Here is a 12,733-nt window from a genome sequence, read left to right on the forward strand (position 1 = left end):
AAGCGTTGCGTACAAAAATGGAGCGTTGCGTCATTCCATGCATTCTATAGCCGAGAGAACTTTCTCCCTTGACTGTGTATTGGGACCTTTAGCCTGCCCCACTTTACAGAGGCGTCCCACGAAACTTTTATTTTCGTACTTGGACAGCATCGGTCAGCTAGACAAGCTGTAGCTGTAGCTTGACACCACGAAAAAACTATTAATATAGCCACTCCAGTCTTATTTACTGCTTTACTCAAGTAAACGAGCGTTTCAGTTGTTCCAAAGTGCGAGCTGTCACGATGAAAGAACAGCCGCGAGAAGTAGGGAACGATTCAAACTACCCGCGCAATGAGGACGTTCTTTTAGTGTCTACCAGCTGCCGCCACGCACAACTGCCTTGAAGGGAACGTCAGCGGTTTTTTCTCGATATTCACCGATTTCAATAAAACTTTGAACATGTCTCCAAGTTGGTACCGTGATGGTAAGCGCCAAACTGTACAATTGTAGGGCAATTAGTTTTTTTTTTAGAAAATAAATTTTAAAACTGGTAGCCGATTCTGGAACCATACTTGTAAACTCGGATTGATTGATTGATATGTAGGGTTTAACGTCCCAAAACCACTATATGATTATGAGAGACGCCGTAGTGGAGGGCTCCGGAAATTTAGACCACCTGGGGTTCTTTAACGTGCACCCAAATCTGAGCACACGGGCCTACAACATTTCCGCCTCCATCGGGTTGTAAACTCGGGCCATCGTGTGTATGCGACATAAAAGTGTAGCCACCAATCATTACTAAGGGCCTGGTAAGCGCCTACTCTTTTTCCAAAACCATGCAGGCCCATACCGCAAGCTTTCCCAGCAGACGGATGCAGCGCGCGCGCTTTCTTGAACGAGGTGACAACGCAAGCAGAGTTCCGCTTTGTCAGCTGCATGCAGCTTGTTAGTCATCGTTGACGTGGGGTCTTACAATATTGAACAACGAGGAAATCGATCCGGGACATGTGAGATGCTTCACGTGCCTGCGGCTCGAAAGCACGAAGCGATGCTTCCGTGCTCAAGATAGTAGGTGCGATCATCGCTGAACTTGTCACTGGTAAGTTCAGACGAGCCGGCACAGCTTGATTCCGCGTCGGATGACATCGCCAACGCTGAAAACTGACCCCGAAGGTCGCGGGATTGAATCCTGGCTGCGGCAGCAGCATTTAGATGGCCGCGGAATGCAGGAGGTCCCTGTGCTTAGATCAGCAGTGGTCGGAACTTCCGGAGCCCTCCACTATGGCGTCTCTCATAGGACGCCATAGTGGAGGAGCTTTGGAATGCAAGACTCCAGCAGTCATTGTACTTATTACCGAAATGATCTTTTTCAAATATCACCAAGGATGCTTGCACAAAAATATGGAGTATATCAGGCATATACTGATATAATAAGGCTAATACGCGTGACACGGGTTACTCTATAGGTTCCTTTCTTTTCGAATCATATACTTGTGTGGCAAGATACGAACATTTTGGTTAATCAATTTCACACATGCTGCGTGACGTACAAACGGTTGGTGATACGAACCCATATCCACACAACACAAGTAAAGGTTTACTCATGGCATTCCACGCCGTAGAAGGAAAATCGATACGAGTTGCACTTTCTCGAACAAAACGACCGGGCATTGCAGTACACGACCATTTGATGACCAAAAATTGGATCTTGTTCCACTTATGTTCAAGGCTTCTATCTTTTTTTCTTCGCCATGTTTCGCATGGTGTTGTCTCTTTTGTCTCCCTTACATTATAGGAAAGAAGGAATTTCTTTGCCAATGACCAACGAGATGGTTAGTTATTGGCTGGCTTCTAACCGAGTTGACTAATAATAATAATAATAATAATAATAATAATAATAATAATAATAATAATAATAATAATAATAATAATAATAATAATAATAATAATAATATAGTTGAAACTATTTAACAAAGTCAATACCGTGCTCGATTCGTTAAATCGAGAAGTTCGTAAAATCGAGAAAAAAAATTTTCGGTTCGTCGAAGTTTCAACATGCATGTACCGTAATGAAACAGAAAAGCTACCTTAACATTGTGTTTCTTGCCAACCCTAGCCTGCTCGTGTGAAAAAAGTTTTAGGGCAACCTGAGGGCGCGCAGACATAAGAGGCTCCACGTCCGGGCTACGCAGGCCACGCGGCGTGAAGTTATCACAACTTGCCGATATGTAAAGGCCGGTACAACGAATGCGGTGTTTGTTGGAACAACTACAGCGACACCGGCCTGTGCCACATTTGGTAATTAGAATTTAGCTCTACCGATTACTCATTCAGTCCGTTGTTGCGTGCATATAGGCGTGGCATGCAGCTCCTTATAACAATAAATCTAGGGTAGTGATTAGGGTTGGTAGATGCATTAAAGTGATATCGTATGACTGCACGCTTGATGAAAAATACGGTTGGGTCAAAAATTAGAGTATAACCGTTTTTTACTCTTTCATTTCAGAAGAACGTTCGTTTAATCGGGTTTAGTGCTCAGTTATCTTCGTTAATTCGGGTAGATGACAATACTGAACCCTACATGTACCTGCCGTTGAATCGACCTTTCTTTGTCAGATCGAAAACTTCATCGACTCGGGTTTCGTTAAATCGAGTTCCAACAGTAACACGTGCACTCTTATGAAGGGGGCACCGCTGCGCCTCCCACCCTATACGCCAGTCAGGGGTTTCCTACATATGACGGCTCCACATGTCTTCACCGCGTCATCCAATATTCAACTTAAGCGCCGGCGTTTTCTCGTTTGTCTCATTTCATTCGCCGTCAACGCGTGAAACATGCAACGTCATTCGTGGGCGCTCATCTGGCGCGGGTTGTGAGGTGCCTGAAGCCTAAAGCCAACAGAGTGATGTTCCCACCTCCCATCATTAATTGTTTTTGGGCGTCGGCAGAGGGGTGCCAAAAAACATTTGCGCCCCCCCCCCCCCCTTACCCCCAAGCTGCACCAGAGCTGCCTCCATAGTTCAGGAAAACTTGTGGAGCTCACCCTGCAGACTCATTCATGAAATATATCTTGAGCTTTGGACTCACTCGGACACTCACTCACGAAAATTGTCCTGAGCCGGGCCGACTCCGACTCACGTCACGAAAATTTTATTCAATTAAACTCACTCGAACTCAGACTCACAAAAATATTACTCACCTGCACTCACTCAGACTCACGGCTTAATCTGAGTCGGAGACAGTCCGAGTGAGTCATGAGTGAGTTCTCCAACCTATGCCTGCCGCTCTCCTCTCCCACTCTGATGTAGCGCGGGTTTGCACCCTCTATGCTTGTTTCGCTTGTTGCGTACTCACTTGAACCAGATACCTCCTGTAAAATTCAGTTTATCCGCAAGGGTGAAAAAATGATTGCGATAGCAATAAATTAGTGTGTTGTGTGAATTAAGGCCAGCAGTTAACTCCATTAGGATACGGTTTGGCGTAGCCCTACAAAGCATTGGCATAAGGTAATATGGTCGCTCCAGAGAGCGAAGTGGTTTTCGCCCTGCCTGACACTTCATCGCGAAGTAACCGGTGAGAGCACAACACGTACAAGTGTATATGAGCTACCTACTGGTCATAGTCGGGATACCGCAACCTTTTGATCAAAGTTCGTAGTTGCTGTCACAGCGACGCAGCTCCTCCACCCCCTGGCACCCCTTCCTGCTCCTTCGCCCGACGGCTCGGGCCGGCGCGTTTCGTCTCTGCGTGGGCCTTTGTAAGTTTTTCTCCACGGCGATAATAGTCACCATGCTTGCTTGAGTTTTTTTCTTTAAACTCGCGGTGCAACGGTACAGATAACGGTCAGAAATTGTCTTTACAATGATCGGGTATTTGCGTCGGAAATTGGGAAAATGCTACTAGTCCTCACTGGATACACTTAATATAAAGAAGGCAGCACCTAGCCCAAAAAATGGCTGTGAAGTGACGGCGGTGATCCAATGACCGCAAGATACGCACAATGAGATAATACTCTAGAAGGAAACGGGAAAGACAGCCGCTGTTGCGAGAACATTGCGAAGTGACGGAAGCCATGCGTCAACGACGACATGCCCAAAGATCTATGAGATGTGCGAACGCTCGGCTCAGCACGAGTTTTGTCTCTGGAGTTCGGACTTGCGTGTCGCGTCTGCGACTATTCATGGTTTAACTTTAACCACTTAGCGCTGGTAATCGAAACAAGCTAGCATCACCTATAGTTAACCCCTTCAGGCGCAACGTTTACATTTGTGGACGCCAAGTTCACACCTAGGTTTTTCGAAAATGGGTCTTGAATCTCGCGCGCAAACAAGGCTCCCGCAAGCTCTGCATCTTGCTGCAAGGACGCGTAGCGCCATCTCTTGCACCTAGTTCAAAATACCATCGTAAACAAAAGTCAAACTGGACGCCTCCACTTTCTATGGCAGGACGCGTAAGTGGCTCTGATGTTTTTATCGTTTACTTCGTACCTTTTTAGCTGGCGTGAAATTTTGCATTTGTCAGTAATAACTAAGATATCCCGCATGCCTTTTAACAATATTTTGGCAATAGGAAATCATTTGTAATGACAGAAAGGTTCAGCTAAGTTTCGCGTCCACGAACGTGGACACTGCGCTTCAATGCCTCCTTTGTTGAAAGGCTGCTATTTCTCTGTGTTTCACTTCCGGCAGCATCAAATGATGTTTACGTTAATAATTTTTGTCACCAGGAGTTCAAGATCATGCATCGAGACGACAAAAAGTCGACGGTGAAACAGCATAAGACGTCCTTAAAAAATAGCCAATGGAGATGTTTCCGATGGAGACATTTCGGACGACGAAAAGGAGGAAGAGAATGAAGAGAACACAAAATTACATTCTGTTTGAAAAACCATTAGCCTTTTAGTTAAGATCCTGCCGCCCGGTTCTTGGCCGATCCCCCTTTGTGGGTGTGCGCCAGACTATCAAGGATCATCATCATCATCATCATTATCAGCTGAGCGTCAACAAGCCCCAGAAAAAACGTGGGCGACCAAGCTGTGTGTGAGAACCCCCAGGTGATGAAAAGGAAGGCACCCAATGCGTCACCCCTGCCAGTGAGCACTCTTCGCTATGACGGCATCCAGCACTGGCCACAGCAAATGAACATACCCAACGCACAACGCTGCAGGAGGGATGGATGCTCATCCAAGAGCCGCGTCCGCTGCAGGAAGTGTGACATTTTTCTTTGCCTGACATCGCAGAATGACTGCTTCCACCTATTTCACACTAAATAGACTTTTTCTGGTAACTTCTCCCAACATTACTTTGAAAGAAGTTATTTTTAATTTAAATGGAAAGCGTGTTTTCTTTTTTGTCGCCTTTCACTAATATTACTGCTTTGAGGCGCAATGTCCACAAATGTGGACCCTGAGCAAAAATTGAACCAATAAACATATTTTGCATTTGTTTTGAGTTTCTTACTTTAAAAGGCTTAAATAATGAAATTATGAACAAAAAAAAATTTTCACGTTGCCAGATTTCATTCGCGTCTGAAGGGGATAAAGTCCAGCAACGAATTAGAAAAAAAAAACGACAAGAATTTAGTACCGTTCAGTTCCGCTCTTTCAAAGCTCGCGTGCCTTAATGCAAGCTTCGCCAGTTTTTGTTTGATCTTTTGAAATCTCAGGGCTCGCCAGTTTCCTATCAGGAATGCCATGCAACGCTGATGACGTGCACGCCATTCGTGACTTGGAATTGCACCGGCAGCATGGAAATGCACGCTACATTATGATTATTGCTGTAGGAGTACGACCAAAAGATATTCCAAAGACAGCAACTGCTTTTAGAGTTTATGCACGTAACACTGTTGAAGGTTTTCAGGTACAACGCTATATATATAGCTTACCATCTTTGAAATTAGCTTTCTCTTCAGGCAAAACTTGATTGATTGATATGTGGGGATTAACGTCCCAAAACTACCATATGGTGACACCATAGTGGAGGGCTCCGGAAATTTCGGCCAAACGGCGTTCTATAAAGTACACCCAAATCAGAGCACATGGGCCTACAATTTTTTCGCCTCCATCGGAAATGCAGCCGGGATTCGATCCTGCGAACTAAAGGTCGGCAGCCGAGTATACCTTATAGCCACTAAACCACCGTGGCGGGGCACGGGAAAACTTCAATTTATATATTTTTAGTCAGTGGTTTGATCTCTCTTCGTCTCTCACACTTTTACATATTCAAACCAGCGAGGAAAAAATAACAAAGAAACAAAAAACACCTATCCAATGTTTTGGCACTATTGAAAAAAGGAATATATATATATATATATATATATATATATATATATATATATATATATGTGAACGGAACGGTATCGGCCACTAAGCGGGCGAAAATGAAATAAACTACGTGGCAGCGCCATACGTACGTTATCTGTCTTGATACGGGTGTTACGCAATCGCTAAGTTAACTTTACGGGGAGAGACAGAAAGGAAGGAAGCTTTCGCTTTTTGAAATTCTACGGCTTATACCAACTTTCTTCCTTTCTATTTCTGCGGGCTAGTGTCTGTTCGGGCTTTCTAAACGTTTACGAAAGCGCAAGCACAGCTCTGCCCAGTAGCATGCTTCGCTTTATCGACCAAATTACTTGCCAGAAGCAGGTCGAGGAAGTACAAAGTGCGCGAACAATTTTTCAACAAGACTCAAATGCAGGCAAAAGTTCACATGGAAGCGAAACAAAAAAAAAAGTAAAAGACAGAAACCTGATTACGGGAAAGGAATTCCTGAAACACCATGCCAAGCTCCTAGGCAACATTCCCGATAAGCTCGCCAGGAATATTGGATCCGCACGCTTGCGGGAAGCTCAGGAGGGAAGCACTAAAAAAAATATAAAAATAAATAAAAATAAACAACCACATGAACTTGCTTCGACCGTTCGTTTTCTCTATAAAAGCACATCGCTTCTCGTTTCGAGGGAGCAAAGTTTATGAGGTTCAGTGCTTGTTAATATTGCGCAGCTCAACCTTACAAAAAAAAAAAGAAAAACACGAACAACTAGTATGTATGTTTGGCAGTCACGACCCAAGGCGTGTGTCCAGCAAACAGGGGCGTGGACAAAATTTTTTTTTGGAGGGGAGGGGGGAGGAGGTTTTCAATAGAATGGCTAACTTTGGTAACAGGTTGTTGTCGTGAAAGTGTGTAAACGTTTTAGTATCATTCGAAAAGTTAAAGCATAAAAAATTTCGGGAGGGGACGGGTATAAGAACCCCCTCATCCTTTACCATCTATATGCGGAACGCGTATACATGCGTAAACGTTACGCCTAGTCATAATCTACACAGAAAGGCAGCATCGCCTCGGGGAAGTCTTCACGGAAGTCGGAGGCTTAACATGGTATCAAAGGCGTGCAACAGTGCATGCTAAAGTCATTGGTGCCTGTACGAAGTGGTATGGTCACCATGTGATGTGGTTACCAATAAGCGGTCACCTAAGCTCGGGAAAGTGCGACCAATGTCTGTGACGTGGTAGCGAGTTTCAGTGGCAAAGGGAGGCTTCACTTTTGCTTGGCTCTTACATCTTCTGTGACTACTTAAACGAAATGAAACGTCAAATAGTGGCATTCAAATTGGCTAGATATTATAGGTCTGGATCACCTACAAGAAGGTAGCCAGAATTTTTTTTTTGGGGGGGGGGGGGCAGGGTTCAACTGTACATCATGTATGTTCGTGCGTGTATGTATTCACAAGCAAAATGAAAAAAAAATATCGGGGGTGGTTGCACACGTGAACGCTTATACGACTGTGGTGTAGTAAGGCACGCCATTGTGATAAGCAGCACACTTGTAGAGATTATGTTGCATTGTAACGTCGGAGGCAAGGTGGTACTTTAACGCTTAACGCTGAATAAATCCTTATTTTCCTGGTTCTCGACTTGGCACGTGGTTGGAAACACAACAGTGGTGACGAGGGTGAAATTTAAAGGAGTAATATATACAACACAAAGAAACGCATGCAGGGGCATTGGGCAGGAATATAATATGTAAAAAGCAAACATATATGTGAGGGTGACAAGAAACTGCCTGGGTGCCTGGGTATGGGAGTGGTACATGGGACCCCTCCCATACATGGGACTATGGGAAGATGGGACCAAATATTGCTGATGAGATAAAAATAGCCGTGGAAATCCGGGTACGATGGGCAGCTCGTTATGAGAAGCACGTCATTGCTTACGAATAAAATAAAATATCCAGTCACTTGTAGTCTAAATGTTTCTAAAGTCAAAACTTAAAAATTATAAACTGACCCGAGTTTTCTGGACCGATTCAGTCCCTCCTTCAAGGGTGACTGTTCGGCCGGCTCCGAAGCTAACGTCTTTTCTTGCTGGTCTCCCCCTCTCCATCGTCCTTCTTCCCGCCCTTCTTGTTGCTGTGGTGTTTTTTTTTTCCACTGGTTCCGTAGACCGTGCACGCATACACTAAGCAAGGTTTTTGTTGAGGGCTTAATATTTCCAGGTGTTGTTTGGATATGCCAGGACTCTAAGAACTACCCTTTTGTGCGGCTATCTTCTGTGTCGATGATCCGGGCGTCGTCAAACTTTATGATGAAGAAGAAGGACGATGAACAAGAAGGACGATGTCTCCCGAGAGGGGGACATCGCCAAGAAAAGCCGCTAGCTTCGGAGCCGGCCAAACAGTCACCCCTGAAGAAAGAACCGAATCAGTCCCGAAGCGCCAAATCAGTTTATAGTTTTTGATTGATTGATATGTGCAGTTTAACATCCCAAAACCACTATATGATTATGAGAGACACCGTAGTGGAGGGCTCCGGAAATTTCGAACACCCGAAGTTCTTTAACGTGCATCCAAATCTAGTTTATAGTTTTTAAGTCTTAACTTTAGAAACGTTGAACTTGAAGTCACAGGAGAGTTTAGTTTATTCGTGTGAATTTTCACCTAGCCAAATAGATCTCTGCCGAATGTGTTCACCTTAAAAAAATCATTGCCCCCGTTTCATTTTTACATCTATTGCGAAGCTCGTTTTATTTCGAACTTGACCAAAGTGGGTACAGGGTGGGGTGAAGAATGGAGAATCTTGCGCACTCCTATATAGCAGATAAATGCAACTAACTATACGCACGGACGACGCGCGGCTGGCCAGTGGGAAGAACATTGATGATTTTCAACCATGTGGCCGTTCTGGTGGATTCTTCCACCAAGTGAACACCAGTACTCACGTTCGTGCGACAAGCACCCCCGCAGCCACGATTGTGGAAAGCGGGGACATCCGTCTTGGATATGGCAATAAGCAAGTCGCCAAGGGGTCGACAGGGAGCAAGGAGCGCACGATCTTTGCGGGTGTCAAAATAGAGTCTATAGACTAGGCAGGATGGTGACAAGATGCTGGGGAAACCGAGTCCATGAGTAGATCTACGTTAACAGAGGGGACAAGATTTTCGTTGTCTGATTTGAGCAATCTTGAACTGTTTAGTTACCACGGCTGTCACAGGTTACCATCACGTGTTCGCTGTAGTGGCACTGTACTACTATACGCTCATAATCACACCGGAAGTCAGCTGACGCGCTAAAAAAACATGACCCGTATCTGCATGTGACACTGCAAATGTCGTCGAAAGACATTAGTTTTGCGTATGGAGAGAGTGAACAAAAAGTTTGTTTGATGTTCTGCGCAAGAAACTCGTTGAATGGTATTCTGGAGGCGCTGCGTTAGAGTGCCTCGATGCACGCAGTGGAGGTGAACGAGCGCACCAAGTCACGTCACACGTGAGACATGAGCGCTATCTGGCAGTTGTCTTGGAAAACGAAGCGCGCGGCGTGCGCGCCCGTCTAGGAGGCGATAAGGTGTAGAACGCAAGGTGACGGGTAGGTGCCACCACCGTCTCGTCTTAGCAAAGCGTTGGAAACACATGCCTTTTCGTGCAAGCGTTGCATTGTCAGCGCAGTGTGATAAACGCGCTATGGTCCTTATGTATGCCTTTTCTAGTAAAAAGACACACATACAAAATATTGATGTGTTGTTATGGTGCCTCAGGTATGCGCAATAATTGCTTTTTAATCGACAATCGCACAAGTATGAACGCTAAACGTTCAGCAATATTGGAGGGTGCTGCAGATGGGGTTGGCTGTTTGGAGCATCGTTTGGTGCTGTTTAAGGTATCGTTAAGGGAGGAAAAACAGATAAATGCACAGACAGACAGACAGACAGACAGACAGACAGACAAACAGACAGACAGACAGACAGACAGACAGACAGACAGACCAAAATTTTTGCGACGAAGGTCCCCAAGAAGGCTTTCGTCTTTAAAAATGCCGAAAAATTGAATCAAGTCACAAGTCGTGCTAAGCTGGGCACAGCGAAGCACAGATCCCGTCGCCGCCCCTATTTCCCGTCGAAGTGTCTGGCTCCACGCGAGTACGTGCTTTCATAGGACGCCTGTTACGACCGGCCCTAGGGAACCAAGCAAGAGGAGTTTGGGGGAGAACCGGTTCTTGACCGACTGTGTCGTCCACCCCCACCTCCCCATTCAGGCTCCCCCTCTCGCCGGGAGAACTCCGGAATCTGCTATGCATTCGTGACCATGTTTGAGCATTTTTTTAGGGCGCCGTGACCATATATGGACATCGTGTTAGGTTGTGCCACTCCATGTGTTGTGAGGTGTGTTTCCCCCTCTCTCGTGGCCGAGGTGCCGGAGCCACCGTATTGGCTGACGATGCGGACAGTGCGCCCAGTGTCGGCAACGCGGCGCTATAAAATGCCGAAGACGTTTTGTATCTCTCTCTCTTCTCTCTTTGGATCAGTTGATCACTTCTCCACATGTAAATAAATCTTTGTCGTTCGTTCGGGCGCTTCTTATCGCTGAATTGTCGGACGATGGATCCTGCTACGGGGCCAGCTACCGAAAACGAGACCGGCAGGACCCGGAGTCCCAACACGCCCCATGGCGGTTTCGTCCCAATCGGGAGCATCCAGACTATGCAACTGCGCGTGCGTGGCTTGGCCAGGTGGTGTGTTATCAGGTCGCGAGAGAACACTTTGCGAACTTCCTCTTCTTTTTCTTATTTTCTGTCTCTATTTCCATCTCTCTATTTTGTTGATCTTGTGTCTCTGCATTTATTTCTCTCTGTTTCATCTCATCCTTTACGAGAAACGCTTTGTTATCTCCTCTCCTCCACCCCCCCCCCATTCCAACGATCACATATCTCCTAATCACGCTCATTTCTATTTCTCCCACCACTTTCTACAATGTACTATACAAGGCAATGCTACGATCTGCAAACGATCCTGGATAGCCGAGTGATTAGGACGCTCGCCTTCGGGTAGAGGGCACGTGGATTCGGACCCCGCCATGTGAATAATCTTGTTCTGCCAGAATTTATTTCTTTCTCCCTCTTTGCACAGACTACGCCCTAGTGTTGGGTAGTAGGACTTGCCATAATCATGTGACACAGACCCAATCATGACGATGACATTTTTTTTTTTGCAGTGCAGGTATGTTGTTCTGCAAGCTTTGACAAAAGGCAGAAAGTGCTTAAGTTGAAAAAGTGCCGATATAAATTACTGCCGTCTTAGTAATGTTCCCAGGTCTGTAAAACCCTAAGCGCACACGTCGGGACGAAGTGAGATAATTAAGCGCTCAAAACGAGCAACAAATCCCTGTAACTCCTCCCGCACTTGACTGATATAATATTTTTTTTTGCGGTGATTGATTCACGATTCGCACAGTGAGGTCATTCGATGATTACTTGAAAAATTGTTGCAGGGCCCCTTTAGTAGTCTCTACTTTAAGATACAGGTCACAGCGATGTTGACTCCGCTTACGAGAAATTGATATATTGATTGATATGTGGGGTTTAACGTCTCAAAACCACCATATGATTATGAGAGACGCCGTAGTGGAGGGCTCCGGAAATTTCGACCACCCGTGGTTCTTTTACGCGCACCCAAATTTGAGTACACGGGCCTACAACCTTTCCGCCTCCATCAGAAATGCAGCCGCCATAGCCGGGATTCGATCCTGCGACCGGCGGGTCAGCAGCCGGTCGCAGGATCGAATCACCTTATCCACAGGCCACCGCAGTGGGGCAACGCGTCCTGTATACAACGTGTATAATGTCGCAGTAATAATGCGTGGCACAAGCTTACATCGCCATCGGGCTTTAGAGCATGCGATTTTAATAATGACTTCATGGTTTAAAGCTGGTCGCCCACTACTAAAGGCACACACGTTACAGTGCCTACACTGTAAACCCTCTATAGCGCACGCCCTGATAAGGGTTTTATAAACACCATTCGAACGTAGTAAAAATTTACTCCCCAACAGGATGGGGTTGTTTGATGGATTTAGGGGAGTATTTATTTACATTCACCGGGGAATTTTGTGAGATAAGTACGAGAGTAAATTTTTACAACCAGTGAAAAAAAAAATAATGTCCACAGCCATACCACACGCAAGCGCATATGCAATTACTTTGCCATCCAAGGACACGTACACAAGCATGCAGACAACGTTCGCATAATTACAACACTCACACTCACCACAGCTCACTGCTCGCGCTGCACAACCTCACTTAGATATGTAGGCACCGTATATTGTAGTGGGTGCATAGCAAGCTTGAAAAGATTTCACGCACATAATCGCCCGTGGTTTAAAGCATGAAGCCATTCGAGAGAGATTATCTGACACAAGCCACTTTCAGGTGTTTGAAGTACATGCTAATGAAAAGATAGCGCTATCACGTTCAACTCTTGAAAGC

Source organism: Rhipicephalus microplus, chromosome 4, assembly GCF_043290135.1.
Source record: "Rhipicephalus microplus isolate Deutch F79 chromosome 4, USDA_Rmic, whole genome shotgun sequence".
NCBI lineage: Eukaryota > Metazoa > Arthropoda > Arachnida > Ixodida > Ixodidae > Rhipicephalus > Rhipicephalus microplus.